Source organism: Pteropus vampyrus, unplaced genomic scaffold (genome assembly GCF_000151845.1).
Source record: "Pteropus vampyrus isolate Shadow unplaced genomic scaffold, Pvam_2.0 Scaffold147, whole genome shotgun sequence".
Taxonomy (NCBI): domain Eukaryota; kingdom Metazoa; phylum Chordata; class Mammalia; order Chiroptera; family Pteropodidae; genus Pteropus; species Pteropus vampyrus.
The window spans coordinates 2,392,995-2,402,100 of NW_011888928.1; the positions used below are offsets into that span (position 1 = coordinate 2,392,995).

Sequence of the window (9,106 nt, forward strand, 5' to 3'; positions counted from 1 at the left end):
ATTAAGATCTAGGGGCTTTCAAATGGGCTAACACAGGTTCCTAGCTCATAGGAGGGATGTAACCAGGCATGTGACCTGCTTAGCTCTAAGTCTGAGACGTAGAAAGGGCTCGGTTAATAGGAGCAATTATTATGATCACCAATAATTTCAAGGTTTTGGAAAGTATAGAGAGGGCTCTAAGTTGAAAGGTTCTTAGGTCACCTCATGAGATACCGGAACAGGAAATTTGCACTTGACCTTGAGGCCATTCGGGTCCCCTGATTCTCCCTGACTCTAATTGCTCTACCAGAGCTCACTTCTCATACCCTCTCCCTTGGATTGAAATCATGTGGGAGGCAGTGTGGTGCACGGCTGGGCGTCTGGACCTTCAGATTCTAGTCCAGCTTCCACTTCCTTCTGCCTGTGTGGCCCTGGGCAAGTGCATCACCCTTTCTGAGCCTCCTTTAACAATTGGGTGAAACATTGGGACTGCATCTGTCTATGACATTCACTGACGCCTTCTTCACCACAGCCGGTGGCCAAGGAGAAAGGGTGTGACTCCCTAGGGGGCTCAGGGTCAGGGTCAGTGCTCTGTGTGGAATCTGGTCTCTGCTGCCCAGAACTGCCTCTCCTGATGCCTGGAATTTCACCATTAGTGACTCATGCCTTTGGGAAATCATCGCCCTCACCCCACTGAGTAATAACAATAACAATCCCTCGTGGCTTCTCTTCACCGAGGGCGTTCATATCCGTGGCATGACTCGGTCTCAGCACACTGCACCGAAGCAGGCAGTGGAAGGGTGAGAAGTTCAGATGAGATGCAGAGAGGGCCATGCCCAAAGTTGCAGTCAGTTCGCAGTCAAGTCCAGAGACCTGGTCTCCTGGCTTCTTGGTCAGGACCTCCTCCCTCATCTTTGCCTAGAAATGCTGCTCTGGATATTTGCACGTCCGTGTTCATAGCAGCATATTCACAGCAGCCAAAAGATGGGAGCAACCCCAGTGCCCATGGATGAGCGAAATGTGGCACATACACACAATGGAATATTATTCTGCCTTAAAAAGGAAGGCAATTCTGACATGCAACAACGTGGATAAACCTTGAGGACGTTATGCTAAGTGAAATAAGCCAGGCACAAAAAGACAAGTACTGTACGATTCCACTTATAAGAGGTGCCTAGGAGTCAGGTTCATAGAGACAGAAAGTAGAGTGGTGGTTGCCAGGCACTGCGGGGCGGGGAGAGTTGTTTAATGGGGGCGGGGCTTCAGTTTAGCAAGATGAAAGCGTTTTGTGGCAATGACAGTAGACAACAGTGTGAATGCACTTAACACCACTGAGCTGTACCCTTTAAAATGTTAAGATGGCAAATTTTATATTATGTGCGTTTTACCAAAATTTAAACAGGGCAAAATTCTTCTAGAGTGCTGCTTCTAAAAGCAAGATGGTAAGTCCTCACATTTTTAAGGACACATAACTTAGTTTATCATGATCTGCATTAATCAGGATACAGGATAGGTCATACTGCTGTAACAAACAACCCCCAAGTCTGACTCGGGAGTCGAACCCTTAACCACTGCATCATACTGCCTCTCACACCAACCCTGTCCCCTCTGGAACATTTTTCCTCGCTGTCCTAAACCTCTCCTTGCTCTGTCTACACCCAAGCCCAAGAAAAAGCAAAGGAATCAAGTAAAATCAACCTTACCTGGCTGTGTGGCTGTGGGCAAGCTGGTTAACCTCTCTGAGCCTCAGTTTACTTATCTGGGAAATGGGGCTAAAAACAGAATACGTCTTGAGGGGAGAATTCAAGGAGCATGAAACTCATTAGCGTGGCCTACAGCATTCTGTCAGACTGTGGGTATATTGAAGCCTGTGCGGAGTTTGGCACACAGGCAGGACTGGGGTAGGCTTCAGTCTCCTGCCAGCCAGGCCCTCGGCTCCAGCAGTCCCAGGAGGAATACCTCCTTTCAGCCAGGCTTGCATCAGGGCTGGGGAATGGGTGGGAAGGGAGCCAGAGGCTGCAGAGACAGTTGTCTCGAGCCTGAAATACTTTTCTCCCCAATAATCTGTTTTTAATCTCTCTTTCTTTTTTTTTTTTCTTTTTCAAACCCATCTTGCCAAGGAACAAGCATGTAAGTGTGCGTCAGCTCCCAGCCCAGCCAACATCCCTCCCTTTGGGAACGTCTGCTTTAAATACTCGGGTATGGGACCCTTCCATATACCATGTGTGTGCCGACCTCCACACTTTTCCAAGTGCTTTGTCTCCTCCCCGCCATGCCATGCCCAAGCTCCTGGGTCTGTTCTGACTGCCCATCCTCTGTCAAGGCTCGACCACGGGTCCTCTCCTGAAGCAGCCCCTCTGATCGCTCCCACCTCCCCTGTGGGCACAGACCCCACCACCTCCCAAAGTCTGGGGGCATGTCTCAAACTCTTGTTTCCTTTAGTTACTTAATGCTTTAGAGGGCAGGGACAGTGTCCCCCACTTCTTTGCAAAGTCTGAGGCTTTCATAAATTGGAGAATGCTTTCATCACCACCATCTCAATAAGAAGAGATGATTATTGTTATATCCCCATTTTACAGATGAGAAAATAGAAGTCCCGAGAATGGAAGAGAGTGGTCGCACAGCTGGAGAATTGGAGTCTCTGCCCCCAAGGCTGAGCGTACAGTAGGTGCACGCTTAAATGGGCATCAGCAGGGGACTGGGCAAGCGTGGCAGAGACTGGCAACCCGGTTCCTCTTCATCCTGGACACACAGTAAGTCTACGTTTCCCAGCCTTCCTTGCAAGGGAAGCGAGGCCTGTTTGGTACACTGAGTGTAACGAGACAGGAAGTAGAAGGCAGGTTACCAAGGCCTAGGAGGAGGAAGTGGGGGGTTATCATTTAACAGGTACAGAGTGTCTGTTTGGGATGATAAAAAACAGTTCTGGAGATGGATTGTGGTGCTGGTTGCACAATTATAAACATGCTTCATGCCACTGAGCTGGACAGTTAAAAATGATAAATGTTATGTGTATTCTAGCACAATCAAAAAACTACGAGCCACAAATGCAAATCATGTATAATTTAAAATTGTCTAGCAGACACATTTTTAAAAATAGAAGGAAACAGGTGAAATTAACTTTAAAAATTATTTAACCCAACCTATCAAAAATATTATCATTTCATCACATCATCAATATAAAACATATTAAGGAGTTATTTTACTTTTTTTTCTGCCTACAGCTCCCAATCTTCCTAGGTGGTCTCCCATCCAAGTACTAACCAGGCCAGACCCTGCTTAGCTTCCGAGATCAGAGGGGATCAGGTGCGTTCAGGGCGGCATGGCCGTAGACATATTTAATTTTTTTTATATGAGCAAAATCCCATGAAAATTTTATACTACAGCACATCTCAATTTAGACTAAGTGCTCAGTAGCCACACAGAGCTCGTGGCTCCCATATTAAATAGAGCAGGTCTAGTACAAGTCTTTTGATTAATGTATTAGGCATTTCTACTGGATGCCTCTGTATTTTTAATTTTGATATTACCAGATTGCCTTCTGTAGGTGTTAAACGAAGTTCTAATCCCACCAGGAATGTATGGGGATGTGTTTCTCTATACTTTCAACTGCGTAACTGCCAATTTCATAGATTAAAAAAATGCTTGCCTGCTCATTGTGGATGTAACAGTAATGTTAAATAGCTTTCTCTTATTAGGACTGAGCTCTTTTTATATGTTAAAAGCCATTGCATTGGCTTTTCTGTGAACCACTGGCTCACCTCGTTTGAAAGTTGTCTTTTATATTTCTCCACACACCTCTCCATGCTCCCCAGGCCCCATCAGAACCTGGGATTAAGTGGGTGCTCAAGGTTAAAGATTTCAGAAGCAACTCTGTTGGGCAGAGTTCTGGGAAGCAGGGCTTACCTTTGAGGGCATATCACCCTCTGCTGGCAAAGCTGAGTTTCTCTGCCTTAACTTGGACCAGGAGAGGAGGCAGAGCAGCTGGGGACCAAGGGAGGTGCTTTCTCTGGAGTCTAGATTTGATCTCATTTCTACCATTTACTGCTGTGTGACCTTGGATAGGCGACTCCACCTCTCTGGGCTCTCCAACCCCTCATCTGTACAAAAGAAATATTAGCTATTTCTCCCATTCACAGGGTGGCTGGAGGAATAATCGGGTGTTGGGACATAAAGATGCTTAGCAGGGGACGGGGCACAAAACGAGTGCTAAATAAATAGGAGCTGAGATTTTCTTTGTCTTTTTTGGGGGGGTCGGGGGGGACTCAGAGGGATGAGAGCAGCATGCCCTGGGGCCTAGTAAAGGAGGCAGCGGTGCAGCTGGATTTTCACGAGTCCACCACTGTCCGGCCAGCTTCAGTTTCCTCTTGTGGAATGGCCACCTCACTTCATAGCCAGGGGCTGGGACATGCTGCAGTGCGTGGGACTCTCATACCATATGACCTCCCTGCCTAAATTGGGCAGGGCCCCAGCCTGTCCCCCACATTGGGCTGGACACACACAGGGTGTTGAGCAGATCCAGGCTGAATACACACCGAGGCATCAGGACACTCCTAGCCTGGACTCTCCCTCCCAGAGACCTGAGGACACCCCGGCAGGGGCTATCTGGAGACATTTCTCTCCAAAGAGCACCCCAATGGACAATACACCTATGACTGCATCACCCGAGCAGTGGCTGGTGGTGCTGGGTGAGGGCGGTGTGTCATCTAAACCGGTCTGCCTCCCCCCACACCCCGCTACAGGGCCTTGTCCTCCTATCTGACATTCTTGCTTAATCAACAGTTACACTCAAATCCTTCCTCTGCTCTAGACCCTCTCGTGGCTCCCCACTGCCTGCCAAATAAGTCCAAATTCCTCACTCTGGCACTCAAGACCACCCATGCCTAAATTCAGTTGGTCTGTGGAGGACACTCCTAGACTGCCTGAGAAGCACTCATTAAAACCCTGCCCTTCCTTCAAGATCGAACTAAATGCTACTTCATTCATTCTTCTATCATCTGCTTATTCATTTAACAGAATTTATTGAACACATACTTTATTTATACATTTTTATCACCCACTCTATGAAGGCATTATTCTAGACACTGGAGTAGAAAGAGTCAGCGGTCTTAACCAGTCACTACTAGAATGTGTTAACTTTGCAAATTTTATAAAACATGTGACCATGTGATTGCATTGTAGAGTCCTTTCAAAATTCTTGGGGGAGGATGTGCAAGTGAGGCATCCTACAGCTTCGCTGACCTCAGGGAAAGTCCACCTTTGTGCCCCGCCACACAGGGCTGTCTTCCAGTGCAGGCAGCTCACTTCCTCCTCTGAGCTCCAAAGGCTTGACTCCCAGCTCTGCCATGGAAAGTCATTTTCCCAAGGCTCTCAGATTATTTATATCAAGTGGTAGCAATGATTCGTACATTGAGAGAGTTATTGCAGAAATTGCATTAGATTAAGTATAAAAGTGGCTGCACATGGAAGTGCTCGTTGAGTGGCCACTGTCATTAACAGCGGGAGTGGCTGACTTCAACTCTAGCTCCCAGCTCTCAGCTCCCAGCTCCAAGGAACGAGAGGTTTTTCTCTTTTTGCCCACTAGAGGGCAGCAGAAATCACAAACTTGATGTCCAGTGCTCTGCACCCTGGAGAAGCAGTTCTCCCAAGCTCCCTGGAGTAGGTAGGGGTGAGGGGTTTCCAGTCTCAGAGAGACCCCCGAGGTCAGCCAAGACCCTGGTAGTTTTCCTGTGTTCCTAGACCTGGGCTGTCAGTGTTGGGGACAGGCTGCATCTGGCCCACAGGGCTCCTCAAACCTCATGCTCCAGTGGATACAAAGTCAACCAGTTCGTCATGCTCAGAGCCCCTCTGTCCATCCCCTGCTGCATCCCACAGCCTGAAAGAGTGTGAGTAAAAGAGTTCTGACTTCTGCAGCCATCTCTTCTCATTTCTGTCTGTGTGATCTTGGGCAAGTGACTTGACCTCTCTGAGCCTCAGTTTCCTTCTCCATAAAATGGAAATATTCCTGCTCTCAAAGAAAGAAAAAGCCTCTGTGTGCAGAGGGATGGCCGTGATCGCTTATGTCGCTTCCCATGAAGCAAACACGCTACAGTGCCATCAGCTGTATCCTGCTGATCACAAATATAATGATTAATCAAAATGTGTTGTTGAGTGCCTTATCATGAGCCAAGCCCTGTGCTGGCTTATGAGATTGGCAGAAATGAAGCTAGTAGTTTCGTTAGTGGTGGCGGGATTCTGGGTGATAGATTTCCCCTACTTCAGCCCCACCCCACCCCATTCTCCAAACTCTCTGTAATACGGATGCATTGACATTACAATTGTAGAAAAGGAAGAAAGGGCGGAACATTGATTGGATGCCTACTATGTACCAGATACTTTACTTTATCCTTCCTCTGACTCTGGGCTCCATACAGGCAGGGACCATCTGGCTTACTCACTGCCGTATTCTCCATGCCTAGAATCGTGCCCAGCACATAGTAGGTCCTCAATAGATATGCATTTAGTGATCAAGAATGATTTGTTCAAAGTTTACAAATAAAGAATCAAGGTTCAGAGAGGTCGTGCGATTTGTCCAAGGTTATCCAGTGGGATGCAGAGGCCCTCTGGCTGGGGGTTTACCTGGCAGTTCAGGCCCTCCAGCTGGGGGTTTACCTGGCAGATGAGGCCCTGTAACTGTGGTGGCCCTGTAACTTTGGTAGCCCTGTTTGGAAGTTAGTGGGTGGCCCTGGGTTTTTATGCCCTTTGAGCCTATAGCCACCTAAATGCCCCACCCAGTCCTGTACACCTGCCAGTAACAAATGGTGTTTTGAGGGTTCAGGGTTGGACTTTGGCCCCTCCCTTTATCTGCACCCCTTTTCCCACTCTTAGCTGTATATCCAAAAGTGTAGGGCCTGTGCGCACATGGGTACATATGTGCCAGTAGCCCACGCGAACACACACGCACATGCACATGTGTATGGATACGAGCGGTCCTGTACATGAATGTACATGTGTGTCTGGCTGTGGCATGTGCGATCCCGTGTGTGTCCTAGGGTGCAGATGTGGATCTGAGCGTGTGTGCAGCTCTGCATGTGTGTGGGTAATGTGGACAGACAGACTGCCAAAGAGAAAGGGCATCTCCTTGCCTAGCATCAGTTTCTTCAATGGAAACTGGGGACAATAATGGTACCTAACAGGTGGAAGAGTGCCAGACACACAGCAAGTCCATACTACTACTACTACTACTACTACTACTACTACTACTACTACTATTATTATTATTACCTCCCAGGGGTTGCATGGAGATTCCATGAAATACTTTGAGGCCCTGGCTCAAAAAGAGTTTCTCCTGTCATTTTTAGATATATCGAGAGAATTTGAAAAACGGAGTTGGGAATGGGTGTGATATCTATCACTCCGAACCCCACCATCCTCAACACGAATAATACTTTCATTTTATTATTACTCTCCAGACTCTGTCCAGAGTAAGCTAGCAGTAGGCTTGGCACCAGGCTGGTGCTTAAAAAACAGTTGGATGGATTAAAAACATTTTTTTTTCCAGCTTAGGTGACTAAACTACTTTTTATCCTGCTTTTGTTCAGTTATCATGGGCATTTTCCATATGACACCCACCAGTCTTTATAATTATTAGAGATAGTAGAAGACTAGAAACTCCCCCAATGCCCCTAAACTGGGAAATAGTTAATTTACTTATGGAAGGACCACTTTAAGAAATATGAGTGAGTCATGGACACCTTTTTCCATATAAGATTCTTTTCTTTCTTTGGGACCAGTTAGTGTTTCCATTTTGAGACTGAGGTGTCTCAGGATTTATCTGTCCTTGGACATAAAGCAATTTTATTGAAAAAGATGGAGATATTAGCCCTCTAAGAAATGCAAATCAAAACTACAATAAGATACCTTTACACACCCGCTAGGATGGCTATAATCAAACAGACAATAACAGGTGTTGGTAAGGATGTGGAGAAATGAGAACCTTCGAAAATTGCTGGTGGGAATACAAAATGGTGCAGCTACTTTGGAAAACGGTCTGGCAGTTTTTCAAATGATCGAAAATAGAGTAACCATATGACGCAGCAATTCCACTCCTAGGTATATACCCAAGAAATATGAAAAGACGTCCACACACAAATGTTCATAGCAGCGTTTGTCATAAAAGCCAAAAGGCAGAAACAACTTAATGTTTCTACTGATGAAAGGATATATTAAATGTGGTCTCTCCGTACAATGGAATACTATTTGGCAAAAAAAAAGAAATGAAGTACTGACATCAGCCATATCATGGATGAACCTTGAAAACACTATACTAAGTGAAAGAAGCCAGTCACTAAAGACTTTGTATGATTTCTATTTTGTGCGATTCCTATTTTGTATGATTCCATTTATAAGAAATGTCCAGAATAGGCAGATCCATAGAGACAGAAAGTAGATAGGTGGTCGCCTAGGGCTGGGAGGGGAAGGAGATCAGCAGAGGGGTAGCAAGTGACAACTAATGAGTACAGGCTTTTTTTGAGGGGGGAGCAGTGGTGAGACAGTTCTAAAACTGATGAGGATAAACGTAGTAAAAACCATTGAATTATATACTTTAAATGGGGAAATTATATGACATGTGAATTTTATCTCAGGAAAGCTGTTAGAATAATTAAAAAAAAAAAAAAAACTAGGACAGAGACCCCAGATGACAATGAAAAATATACACCATCATTTTTGGGGAGATGGGCCAAGTGCTTGTTAATTTCATTTAACTTTTACAATAACTCTGTTAGGTCGTTTTCCCTATTGAGCCGATGAGGACACTGAGAATCAGAGAATTTGAGTAACTAGCCCAAGGTCACTCGGCTCTTTAGTGGTAGAGCTGTGATTTGAACCAATGCTCATTTTGAAGGTCCATGCTCAAGTCGAAGTCCTTTCGTTGAAGTTCTGGTTCAAGATGATGATGTAGGAAGATCCTGAACTCACCTTATTTCACGGACACAGAGAATCTACAGCTACATATAGAATAATGTCCTTTGAAAAAAAAAAACAACAACCCTAAGACTAGCCGAGTGGCTCCTACACATCGGGTAAACAAGAAAAAGCTCACATCAAAGCAGGTAGGAGAGGCTGAGACAAAATGTCACCATAAATCCCC

The 9,106-nt window shown here is 45.9% G+C and overlaps 1 pseudogene; it reads right to left on the reverse strand.

Moving 5' to 3' along the window:
• Positions 1-3,191: 3,191 nt before the first annotated feature.
• LOC111745200 lies at positions 3,192-3,310 on the reverse strand (annotated as a pseudogene).
• Between the last annotated feature and the right edge of the window lie 5,796 nt (positions 3,311-9,106).